Here is a 13,011-nt window from a genome sequence, read left to right as displayed (position 1 = left end):
AAAAAGTGTCTTTAACACACCTCAGCTAAGTACAGAAAAGCTCATTATCAGAAAGTTATAATCTGCCTGTGGATGAATAAAAATTCAAGTACCATATGACTGATTTTGCTTCTTTGGTGAAAGTAGAAAAGTGAGAGGGCATTAAGCATCCAAATTCTTATACCATCTAAAACCATTATTTTCATAGGTATCAATTTCCACATCTGTAAAAGGAGGGAGTAGGACAGTCAACCTCTAAGAACATCAAACATGTGGCAAAACAAATGAATTTAAACTCTACTGGAAGAACCTTATCCAATCAATAGTGATATTCTCACAATAAATTAAGCCAAAAGACACAAGGAAGGAAGCTGCAACTAAATAGAAGGGGTAGAACATTCAGAGGAGTGGTTTTTTTTTCCTTTTGTTGCTCCCCTTACAGCTAGGTCAGTGGTTCCCATTTCATGCTTCACCAATATCTTGATGATACATGAAGATGGTCCAAGGGATTCATGCTAAAATTTCTTCAATGGCACCTTAAGCAGTAGATAATTGTAAAGAATGTATAAGTGATGTATTAAATTATTCTGGGAGTTCACAATCTTTTGTTGTTGTTGTCTAAAGGGGTTTTTAGAACAAGAAAATACTGGGAAACCATTTGGCCTAGTGTAAGAGCTTGTTCAGACTACAAATATATCCAAAGTTCTTCCTGAAACACATTCTCTGTGAAAATCATACAAAAGGGAATCATAGGCTTAAAGCTAGAAGGAACCTTAGAGTCATGTAGTCCAACCTTGTCACTTTGTAGATGAAGAAACTGAATCCTAGAAAGGTTAAATGGCTTGCTTAGGAGCACACAGGTAGTAAGTAGAAAAATCAGGATTTGAACCCAGGCCCACTGACTCCATAGTTAGTCTCATTACCCTGAGAGGAAGCTGATAGCACAGGGGATAGAGAGTTGAGCTTGAAGTCAAGAAGACCTGTGTTCATATCTTGCCTCAGATTAGCCATGTAGCCCAGGTGGACATCTGTAAAATGGGGATAATAATAGCACCTACCTTGGAGGGTTGCTTTGAGGATTAAATAAGATAATAACTGTAAAGCACTTACAGCAGTGCTGGGAACATAGTAAGTGCTATGTAAATGTTACCTATTATTGTTAATATTTATATAAACCCATTAGTACAGTGCCTGGTACATAGTAGGTGCTATATAAATGCTTATTTTTTTCCCCTACCTTCTTTCCCCTGTATCTAAATGAGAAGGAAGAAATGTTAAATTGATTATTTTTTTTCCCATCTACCTCATTATCAATATCTTTTTGACCTACATTCAAGTTACCTGTATAATTAACAATGTATGTCAACTTAAGTGTGTTTTTCCAGTTTTTGCCTGAATTGTTCAAATAACTGCCTTCATTTCCTTACTCACCTCCTCTAGGGTCACCTTGAACAAGAGGGCTATGATAAAAAGGGGCAGATAATTTGTCATCCAAGGAAATAAAGTGCATCACAGTGGCTCTGTTCAGTCTGTTAAGCACAGAATGTTTCATACTCAAGTGAAAAAAACATAGACACAAATGAAGCAAAAATCACCAAGAGCAAACCATAACAAAAGTCTTCATTCACCACAGTCAAACTAGGTGCTGCCCGCACCTTAAGGCATAAACACAGAGTGTCTATATACCAAAGCTTAGAGTCGGCTTTAGCCACACACCTGCCCACCACCTCTCTCACTGCTGCTTGTCTGTCCCAATAGTCTCCCTGCTGCTAGCTTGTATTCCTCCACCTTCTGGGGAATCAGATGCCAGCTGCCAATTATGGTTGTCCACGTTCCCCCAAGGAACTCCTGCTGTTCTATTAAAGACTAATTGGTGGGTTGTTGGCAGCAGTTTCAGGGCAACCTGGGGCAGGATTTTAATCCCTTGCTTGGCAGACATTATGCAGAATTGCCTACCTGGTTGCAAATATAGAATCATATCACAGAAATAAATATGGTGTGACCAACGTGAATCAAATAGCTTTCACAGCTCTAGTGCCTTGGCCTCAAGATGATTCAAGCTTTGGCTTCTTTCCAGCACAGCACAGTAATACCTAGGAGCCAAGACAAACAACAGAGGAGAGGAAAGAGTGGGGGAAGATTCAGATTTTACCATTAATTAATGTAGAAATGTGTCTACTTTGATTAGAAGAATGCATGGAAAAAGAGTGATGATGTCTTTTGTTGCATTGAGAATAAAATGGTTTGTCCTCATTCAAATTTCTTTAGTGGATGTCAGTTTCTCCTTTCTCAAAAAAAAAGAAAATTGTTTAAAAAAACCCAACAGAAATCTTTTTGTTCTGACTAGTTTCATGTTCTAATTTATGAGTTTTTTTGTTTTTGTTCTATATTATTATTTATAGTACAACAAAAACCTTGTATATATCTGTTGAGATTTGACTCCCTCAATCCTTCCCTGCTCCTGCCCCCCAAATCCACAGTTCAGTTCTTAGAACTCTTTCCTTGGGCTGGGAAGGGGAAAAAGAGATCAAAGTATGATTTATGAGAGAAGAGGAAAAGGGGTTGGGGTATTGGAGATGGGGACAAATTATGGAGGCTTAGTACCCTGAAGGGATTTAAAAGATTTTAAGACAAGGACTCTAGTCCCAAGGTGCCTTTAGTTTCTTACCTTTTCTCTTTCTTTAAATTTTCTTTTTTAAACTGGAAAATAGGATGTTAATCCTCCCTTGCCCTTGGGTATGGAGTTCTTTTAGAAAGTCTCTGAGCAGTGAAGAGGTGGGGTATTTTTGTGGTTTGGTAAAAAGAGTTTTGGTATCAGAGATTTTAAGGCCAAATACCAACTCTTACTTCCTTTCCTGTGTGACCTTGAGCATATCTGGATATCTTTCTAGTCTATAAAATAAGGGTGTTGGATTTGCTAATCTCTAAGGTAATTTCCAACCTTGAACTATGAATCCTATGAACTCCTGACCCTAATTCTTCCCTGGACCAAAATGCAGTCCCCATCAGAAAGAGGAAGGGAGGAAAAGGAAGAAGATGGAATGACTACTTTCCTATATTCCTCAAAGATCCTCTTTCACTATCAATAAGGTAGTCAAACCACAAAATGATACACTAGGAAATCAACTTTCTTTTTAAAAAATTTTTTCCATTTACATGTAAAAACAATTTTTACATTTGATTTAAAAAATTCCAAGTGGGGAGGCTAGGTGGTGCAGTGAATAGAGCACCTGTCCTGGAATCAGGAGGACCTGAGTTAAAATTCAACCTCAGACACTTAACACAAAAATTAGCCATGTGACCTTGGGCAAGTCGCTTAACCCCAATTGCCCTCCAAAAAAGCAAAAAAAAAATTACAAGTTCCAAATTCTTTCCCCCACTTTGTACCCTCCTCTTTCATTGAGAAGGGAAGCAATTGGATCATATTTCCATATTAGTCATATTGTGGAAGAAAACAGACACAAAAAAACCCCCAAGAAAATCAAAGAAAATTTTTTGTAAAAAAACATGCTTCAATCTGCATTCAGACTTGATCAATTCTTTCCGTGGAAATGGATAGCATTTTTCATCACAAGTCCTCCATAACTGTCTTAGATTGTTGTATGGCTGAGAATAGCTAAGTTATTTAAAATTGATCATCGTACAATACTTACTATGTACAATGTTCTCCTGGTTCTGCTCACTTCACTTTGAATCAGTTCATGTAAGTCTTTCCAGGTTGTTCTGAAAGCATCCTGTTTGGAGGAGAGGAGTGATTAAGTTTGGGTCCCTGGATAGAATTCAGAAAATAACATTCAGAAAATGAGGCCTGGGACACCATTACCCACAATTTGGGATCAAAACTTGGTTACAATAATAAATTTCTGAAAATACAATCAAACAAAATAAAAATAAAAATGACTAAGCAAAGAAAAAAGAAACTAAAAAGGTCTAGGTTTACATTCAGAGGAAGAGAGTGAGGTAAAGAAAATTATTCCTACTCCAAAGAGTAACATCAAATGGTCCCAAGCCCAAAAAAGAATTTTTAGAAGAACTTTAAAAGGACTTCAAAAATCAAATAAAAGAGATCAAGGAAAATTTTGGAAAAAATAAGAGAAATCCAAGAAAATTGTGAAAAGAAAAGAGACCAAATGGAAAAAGAAGTCCAACATTTTAAAGAAGAAAATAGAGAACTGGGACTGGGCAAGGGAAATCGAATGATATTATAAGACACTAGCAAATAATAAAAGCAGAAAAAACTAGAAGAGAATCTAAAATACTTCATTAGAAAAACAACTGATCTGGAGAACAGATCGAGGAGATACAATGTAAGAATTATTGGACTACCTGAAAGTTATAATCAGAAAAAGAATCTTGATACAATATTATAAAAAATTATTAAGGAAAGTTGCCCTGAAGTTTTACAACAAGATGATAAAGTAGAAATAGGAAAAAGAATCTGTTGTTCACCACCTGAAAGATTCCAAGAGGAGAACTTGTAGGAATGTCATAGCTAAGTTTCAAAACTCCCAGGTTAAGGAGAAAATATTGCAAGAAAAAAGAAAAAAAACCAAATTAAATACTGCAGAGATATAATCAGGATTTCACAAAACCTACTAACTTCTACACTAAAAGACCAAAGGTTTTAGAACATTTGATTACAAAGATTTTACATTATGGTCAAGTAGGGTTTATACCAGGAATGCAGGGATGGTTTAACATAAGGAAAACTATTAATATAATTGCTCATATCAATAATAAAAGTAAAAAAGTCATAAGACTATATTAATAGATGCAGAAAAATCTTTTGATAAAGTCCAATACTAATTTCTATTAAAAACACTCAAAATATTTGGAATAAATGAATTTTTCCTTAAATTGATCAATAGTTTTTCTAAAACCACCAGCAAGGATTATTTGTAATGGAGATAAGATAGAAGACTTCCCAGTAAGATCAGGTTTGAAACAAAAGATGCCCACCCATTATTATTCATTATTGTGTTGGAAGTCCTAGTAATAGCAATAAGAGAAGAAGAAGAAATAGAAGGAATAAGAATAGGGAACGGGGTAATAAAACTACCTCTTTTTGCAGATGTTATGATGATATACTTGGAAAATCCCAAAGACTCAGCTAAAAAGTTAGTTGAAACAATAATTTTATTAAAGTAGCTGGATATAATGTAAATCCATATAAATTTCAGCATTCCTATATATTACAAACAAAACTATGCAAGAAGAGATAGTAAGAAATACCCCATTTAAAATAACTCTAGATAGTATAAAATACCTGGGAGTACATCTACCAAAACAAACCCAGGAACTATAGGAAAAAATTATAGAAAAACTTTATAAATAAAATTAGATTTAAATAATTGGTCGAATATTAATTCTTAATGGGTAGGTAGAGCTAATGTAACAAAAATGACAATTACACCCAAACTAATTTATATATTCTATGCCTTCCCAATTAAATTACCAAAAAGTTATTTTACCAAATTAGAAAAAATAATAACAAAATTCATTTGGAAGAACAAAAAGTCAAGCATATCAAAGGAACTAATGAAAAAAAAATGTAAAGGAAGGAAGCTTACTAGTACCAGATTTTAGACTATATTATATGGGAGTAATTGTCAAAACTATCTTGTGCTGGCTAAGAAACAGAAAGGTAGATTAGTGGAACGGAATAGACATACTATTTATAGCATCAAATAAATATAGTAACCTTGTATTTGACAAGTATGAAGACTTAAGCTTTTGGAATAAGAATTTATTACTTGGTAAAAATTGTTGGGAAAACTGGAAAACAGTCTGGCAGAAATTGGACATAGACTAATATCTTACACCATTTACCAATATAAGATCAAAATGGATACACGACCTAGATATAGAGATATTTCAAGATAACTGGAAGAACATGGAACATATTACCTATCAATATGTATAGGCAAACAATTTAGAAATAAATAAGAGATCAGAGGGCGGTGTGAGGTATAAAATGGATAAATTAGATTACATTAAAAATGGTTTGTACAAATAAAACAAATGTAGCCAAGATCAGAAGGAAAGCAGAAAATTGGGGGAAAATTTTTTAAATTTCTCAGTAAAAGAGCTCATATATCAAATGTATAAAGAACTTTGATAAAACATTAAAAATATGAGCCATTCTCCAAATGATAAATGGTCAAAGGATGCGAACAGGCAGTTTTTAGATAAAGAATTTAAAACAATTTGTAGTCATATGAAAAGTACTCATTTCAGCCTTGGAACTGTGACTAGGGTCCTTATTCCTGATACTTCTTGACCTAGAACTGTGACCAGGTACCGTGTGTGGGCAATGCAACAGAGTTTTTCTCCCAGCAAATGGTCTTCTGTAATCTCCTTCTGACCAGTCATCTGACCCTTTTACTGTCTGTGGGTTGAGAGTGCTGAAAGCCATTGCTGCCAATTTCATTTTCCTCAATGCCAGCTGCTGTCCTGGCCGGGTAGGGCCTGCACTGGAACGCACACTACTCTCACTCCATTGAGACAGACCTTTCCTGCCAACTTTCTAACTTGTGTTATGCTGGAAAATTCCTTCACCCTCTCCTTTTGTTGGTTCTGCTGGTCCAGAATTCATTTTGTGGCATTATTTTAATATTGTTTGGAGTGGAATTTGGGAGAGCTCAGGTGTTTCCCTGCCTTTTCTCCACCATCTTGACTCCACCTCCCAAACCAACTTTCTTATTTTTTCTTTCTTTCTTTTTTTTTTTTTGGCTTTTTGGAGGGCAATTGTGGTTAAGTAACTCGCCTGAGGTCACACCCAAATCAGCTTTCAATTGATCATTTTAAGTTAATTGCAAACATGACATCCCACAAATCCCATGATTTCTCACATGTATGCCATTGTGTATTTACATTAAGGTTTACTTTAGAAAAAGAAACTCTGTAGGGAAAGGATTTTAGTTTAATGAAGAGACAGAATTGAAACTGAGATAAAAAATAAAGTTTCCTTACATATAAAGGAACCCTATGTAACAGCACATTTTCATAGTGACCTACAAAATAAATATAAAGTCAGATATCTTTTTCATGACTGAAAGGTCAGATCATCAATCCTAGTGAGCCCTTGAAATCACTTCTAGTCGGAACATAATGTTCCTGAAAACCCTTTCAACTCAGAATGCCTGGATGAAGTTTGGGTCAGCCTATATTTTTGACCCAGTCACTAGATTAAACTTTGTTTCTGAACTTTTGGTCTTTTCTGGAAGTTGCCATTAATTTTGTATTTTCTGGGTTAATAATCCCTGTACATCCTATACTCAAGCAAATAAAAATGATGAATGTGCTTCTTTATTACAATAGCACTTTCGACTTTAGCAAATATGTGGTATTAATTTTCCAACATAAAGCAGGCAACTGATATTTAAGCAAATACAAATTTGACATGCTCAAACAAAGGAACAAAGTTGGCATACTCATAACACCCATACAGGATTCTCAGGCCTTGTGGTTTGCCTTTGCCTCAAATAAACAGAATGAGAAGCATTTATTTTCTGGAGTGATTGGAAATGGTGGAACTTGGTACAGATAAAGTTCTTTTTGACTAATAAAAACAGTGATCCATTACAGATCAACAAATTGAAAACTTCTGCTTTAATACCAGCTAATTCTGATAGAATTAATCGGGAATATTTGGTAGGAATTCAATAATAACAGCTAGCATTTATATAGCACTTTGCAAAACGGTTTAAATATCTTATTTGATACTGACAAAAACCCTGGGAGGTAGGTACTATTATTGTCTTTATTTTACAGCTGAGATTTTGAAAATTGAGGCTGAGACATTTTAGGTGACTTACCCAGCATCACATATGTAATATCAACAGCAAGATTTGAACTCAGGTCTTCTTGACTCCAAGTGTACCACCATGTTGCCTCTAACAAATGTTATCTCATGATCCTCACAATAACCCTGTTAAATGGGTATTATTATTTATTCCCTCTACAGATAAGGAAACTGAAATCAAGAGAAGTTGGTCAAGTGATTTGTACAGGGTCACACTTGGTAAGTGTCCAAGACAAGATTTGAACTCATCTTCCAGATTTCAAGTTCAATGCTATCTATTACACCACCAAACTGCCTTGAATGAACTGAGCTGGTTTGTTCTTGATCCCTGGTATCATTTGGTAGGCCCAATACTAACAAACTATATTCATTCCCTGCTTGCTTAGATAATCAATTAGAAAAATGAGAACACAAAACAGACATTTTAAAAGAGTTTGTTTATAAAGATATTTATATCCTCCTCTTCCCCTTTCTCCTCATTCTCCTCCTCCTCTCCTTCCTCAGAGCTAACATTTCTATAGCACTTACTATGTGCCAGGCACTGTGATAAGTGATTTAAATTTTATCTTGTATGACCCTCACAACAACCGTGGGAGGTAGGTGCTATTATTATTATTTACATTTTACAGTTAAGGAAACTGAGGCAAACAGGTTAAATGATTTATCTGGGGCCACACAGCTAGTAAGCATTTGAGGCCAGATTTGAACTCAGTTTTTTCTGCCTCCAGGCTCAGTGCTCAATACATTGTGCCATGTAATTTCATTTAATCTACACAAAGGCCTTAAATAGCATGTACTGTTATCCCTATTTTGTAGATAAAGAAATGGCTAGGGGTGGCTAGGTGGCACAGTGAATGAAGCACCAACCCCAGAGTCAGGAAGACCTGAGTTCAAATCTGACCTCAGACACTTAACACAAAAACTAGCTGTGTGACCTTGGGCAAGTCACTTGACACACTAATTGCCATACCTTCCCCCCTCCAAAAAAACAAAAGTAAAAAAAAAAAAGCAAAGAAATGGCGCATTTGACGCTGTAGGCCAACTTTTCCTCCCAGATGTTCTCTCTCCTCTCTAGGAATTTGAGACAGTCTTCTCTCCTGGTTCTCTTCTTCCCCACCTGATTACTTTTTCTCAGTCTTCTTTCCTGGCTCATTATCCATAGCACATCTCTTAATAGTGGGTATTCTCCAAAATTCTGTGGTAGTTCCTCTTTTCTTTATGTTTTCTCTTGGTAACTACTACCATCTCTATGAGGATAATTCAGTTTTATATGTGTCTAGCCTGTCTCTTCCATGAGTTTTAGTCCCATGTCACACTGCCAATGGACATTTCAAACTGATGTCTTGGAGACATCTTAAACTCAACATGATCCAAAATTGATCTTTCCCCCTAACCTCTCCCCTCTAAACTTCCTAACTTCTGTCAAAGACACCACCATCCTTCCAGTCTCCCAGGTTTGAAATGTAGTCATTATCTAGCCCATACTCTTCATTTTCCCTGATCCCAAGTATACTGTCAGTTGTCAGATCTTGTTATCTCTACCTTAAAAGCATCTTTTGCAATCCAGCCCTCACATAGCTACCACTGAAGTCTGAGTCCTTATCATCTCTTTGCCAGATCATTGTGAAAATCCCCTAATTGGTCTCCCTGACTCAAATTTCTCACCTCTCTAGTCCGTCCTATACATTGTTCTCCAAGTAATTGTCCTTAAATGCAAATCTGACCAGAATACACCCTTACTCAACTCTAGGGACTCTTTCTGTTGCCTTTAGGATAAAGTACAAACTCCTCTGTTTAGGTTTTTTTTAAAGCCCTGAATGTCCCACCGTTATATTTCTAGCCCCATTTGACATAATTCCTATCCAAGACTTTGTGATCTGGCTAAACTGGATCTTCTTTCTAATCCTCACACACAACACTACATATTCCATCTCCACAACTTTTCTCTGGCTAACCCACATGCCTGGAATGCCCTTTCTCCTTGTCTGCACTTTATAGGGTTATTTTATTCCTTTAAGATATTAAAATAATATCTTATTAGCTTGTATTTTAAAACACCATCTTGGTCATGAAAACTTTGTTGATCCCCCTTCTGCAATAATTCCCTCCCAAACTATTATATATATGTGTATGTGCATAATATATATATATATATATGTATATTTATCCACTTTATATCATGCTATATATGTGTATGTGTATTTGCTGTCTCCTTGCTAGTATGGATTGTTTCTTTCTTTGTACTTGTATCCTCAGTATCTAGCAGGATTGGAGCTAAGGTCTTGCTTTTTTTTTTTTCTTTTTGGAGGGCAATTGGGGTTAAGTGACTTGCCCAAGGTCACACGGCTAGTTTTTGTGTTAAGTGTCTGAGGCCAAATTTGAACACAGGTCCTACTGACCCCAGGGTCAGTGCTCTATTCACTGTACCCCCTAAGGTCTTATTTTAACTCCAACTCTAGCTCCACCAGTACCCTTTCCACCATACTGTGCTTTCTCCTTTGACTAACTGAAGGGGAAAGTATAAGCAAATATGAACTGTGAACAATTGCCAAATTTACTCAGCAGGGGCCATATGCAAAATAACAGAGTGTAATGTGTGGTTTTTCATTTAAAAATACATTGACTTTGATTAAAAAAAATGAAGAAAAAGGCAAAACTTCGAGAAATGAAAGCTGGTCCACCCTCCCCCATCATATGTAGGTGGTGTCAGTCAAAAGTTTAACAAACTAGTTTAATGAACACAGGTGGTCACTTTATTTGTAATTTTTCACAGTGGAAAATAATGAGAAAAGCTGTTACTTTTGTTGTTTTCAATAGTCGGGTTACATCTGAGCCATCTGTATTCAAAATTGAATTTAACATTTTCTTATCTCCATCTTCCAGAGATTATATTCAGGATGGAGAGAGCTGTTTCTGAAAAAGAATGTTGAATATAATCACATTCTGTTTCAGAAACAGTCAAATATTCTAGCTATTCCAAGTAAACCCATATTAATGTTTGAGTATGATTTTAATATTAGAAAACCTTAAAAAAAAGCTATTTTATTTATGATATGGTAGGTTCAGTCACACAGTGAATTTAGGAATGTAGTAAATCCTTTTCAAGGAATGAAAATGCTAATAATGTGTTCTTGCCCAAGGAATAAACTCTTCCTTGAGTTTATATAAAGTATATATTAGTGCTTTCAGGATACATGAGTAAAATTGATCTAGTTACATCATATTTTATAAACTAGCATCTCCTCATATCTCTTTCTATTTCAAAAGATTCTATCTAGTCCATCTCATAGTTGAATCAGAATCTTTTCTGTACCAGACCTAACAAGTACTTATCAAGGCTTGGCATGAAGACTATTTAGGGAAAATCTACCTCTCATTCAGGTAGCCCATTCAACTTTGGATTATTCTAGTTGTTAGGAGGTTTTGACTTAAGTCCATTCCATATCTTCCCATCTGCATTTTCTGCCTGTTTCTTTGTGCTTAAACAGAACAGGGCTAATTGTTCTTCTGTATGACAATTTTTCAAATTTTCAAAATACTCAGAGACACCCATTATGTCCACATCCAGTCTCTAGTACAGGTTAGATAGCTCTAGTTTCTTTAAGTAATCATTGTATAACATGATCTTAAGATCAGCCTTCCCTAATGATTCTCCAGTTTATCAATGTTCTTCCTAAAATGTGGTACCCATAATGGAAGAAAATACTTCAGAATCATTCATAGTAGAATGATCATCTCTTATTGTAGAGACTATATTTCTCTTAATGTAGCCTATTTTCACAAACTTTTTCTGTAGCTACCACATACTCTTGACTCACATTAATGTTGTAGTCTACTAACATTCTCATATTTTTTCATATGAACTGCTATCTAGTCATACTTCTATCTTCTCCCATATTTTTTTCCATCTGTCCAACCTGGCCATCTTCTTGACAACTGACTTGCTGCTGAATCCTCTGGAACACTGGATCTGCAGAGATCATGCCCTAGGGGACTTAATGCACTCAGTTTTAGAACTGTGACCCTGGGTCTCAATTGTCCTGATTGGTTATTATTAAATTATTATTTTTATTTAAATATTTAAATTATTATTATTAAATTATTCATTTAATAAATAATAAAATTATTTAATAAAATAAGTAATATAATTCATCAAATAGTTCATTTTATTTAGCCAGCTCTACAGCACCAGAATATACTTCCCACCAATCCACTTGGGAAATCTTCTTCCCACTCACCCTACCTCTATTACTTATCCTCCCCGCCCCAATCTCTTGCTCTGGGAAATAGCAAATCAATGATACCATTATTTCTGGAAAAGGGGGTATAATTTGATTCTCCGATGTTTTACTCACTATATCTTTTATTTTTCAGATCAAAACATATTTCCTTGGCCATCACTTCCATATATATGTCCTTATAGGCAGGAATAATGGTGCTTTTATATTTGTATCTCCAGTATTTAGCACAGTTTTTGGCATATTGTAAGCACTAAATAAAAGCTTTTTTTATCCTTTCTTCATTTCATTCATTTATCTTGTACTTGTGAAGTTGATTTTTGTGTTAAATTTAAGATTTTATAGTTTTAATTTTAGAATTGGCTTAATGTTCAATATATTCAATAATACCACTCTGATGACAGAAATTAAAGAAGAATTAGAGCCTCTTGATGAGGGGGAAAGAGGAGAGTGCAAAAGCTGGCTTGACACCTAACGCATGAAAACACTAGGATCTTGGCAACTGGTCTCATCACTTTCTGGCAAATAGAGAGAGAAGAAATGGAAACTGTGTCAGATTTTTATATTCTTGGGCTCAAAGATCACTGCAGGCAGAAACTGAAACCATGAAATTAAAAGATGCTTCCTCCTTGGAAGGAAAGAAATGGAAAATCTAGAGAGCACATTAAAAAGCAGAGACATCACCTTGATGACACAGGTTCAAAGCTATAGTTCTTCTGGTAGCAATGTATGGCTTTGAGAATTGGACTATCAGGAAATCCGAGCACTGCAGAATCTATGCTTTCAAATTGTGATGCTGGAGAAGACTTTTGGGAGGCCCTTAGACAGCAGGGAAATAAAATCAATCCATACTTAAAGAATTTAATTCAGACTCTTCATTGGAAGGTCAAACACTGAAGCTGAAGCTTAGTTTGGTCACATAACGAGAAGGCAGGACACATTGGAAAAAGCCCTGATGTTGAGAAGGAATGAAGGCAAAAGGAAAAGGTA

The 13,011-nt window shown here is 35.5% G+C and overlaps 1 long non-coding RNA gene across 1 annotated transcript in view; it reads left to right on the top strand.

The window, feature by feature from the left end:
• Positions 1-12,286, top strand: part of LOC138154826 (uncharacterized) — a 68,185-nt gene extending 55,899 nt beyond the window's left edge. The window contains exons 2-3 of the long non-coding RNA XR_011166685.1: positions 7,946-8,002; positions 12,158-12,286. This is a non-coding gene — a long non-coding RNA (uncharacterized lncRNA). The remainder of the gene's footprint in view (positions 1-7,945; positions 8,003-12,157) is intronic.
• Positions 12,287-13,011: the final 725 nt, after the last annotated feature.

Source organism: Petaurus breviceps, unplaced genomic scaffold (genome assembly GCF_028583685.1).
Source record: "Petaurus breviceps papuanus isolate PSGF00001 unplaced genomic scaffold, PetGlider_PUasm1.0 91133, whole genome shotgun sequence".
Taxonomy (NCBI): Eukaryota; Metazoa; Chordata; class Mammalia; order Diprotodontia; family Petauridae; genus Petaurus; species Petaurus breviceps.
The sequence above is the reverse complement of the archived record's forward strand: the minus strand, read 5'-3'. Positions and strand labels throughout refer to the sequence as shown.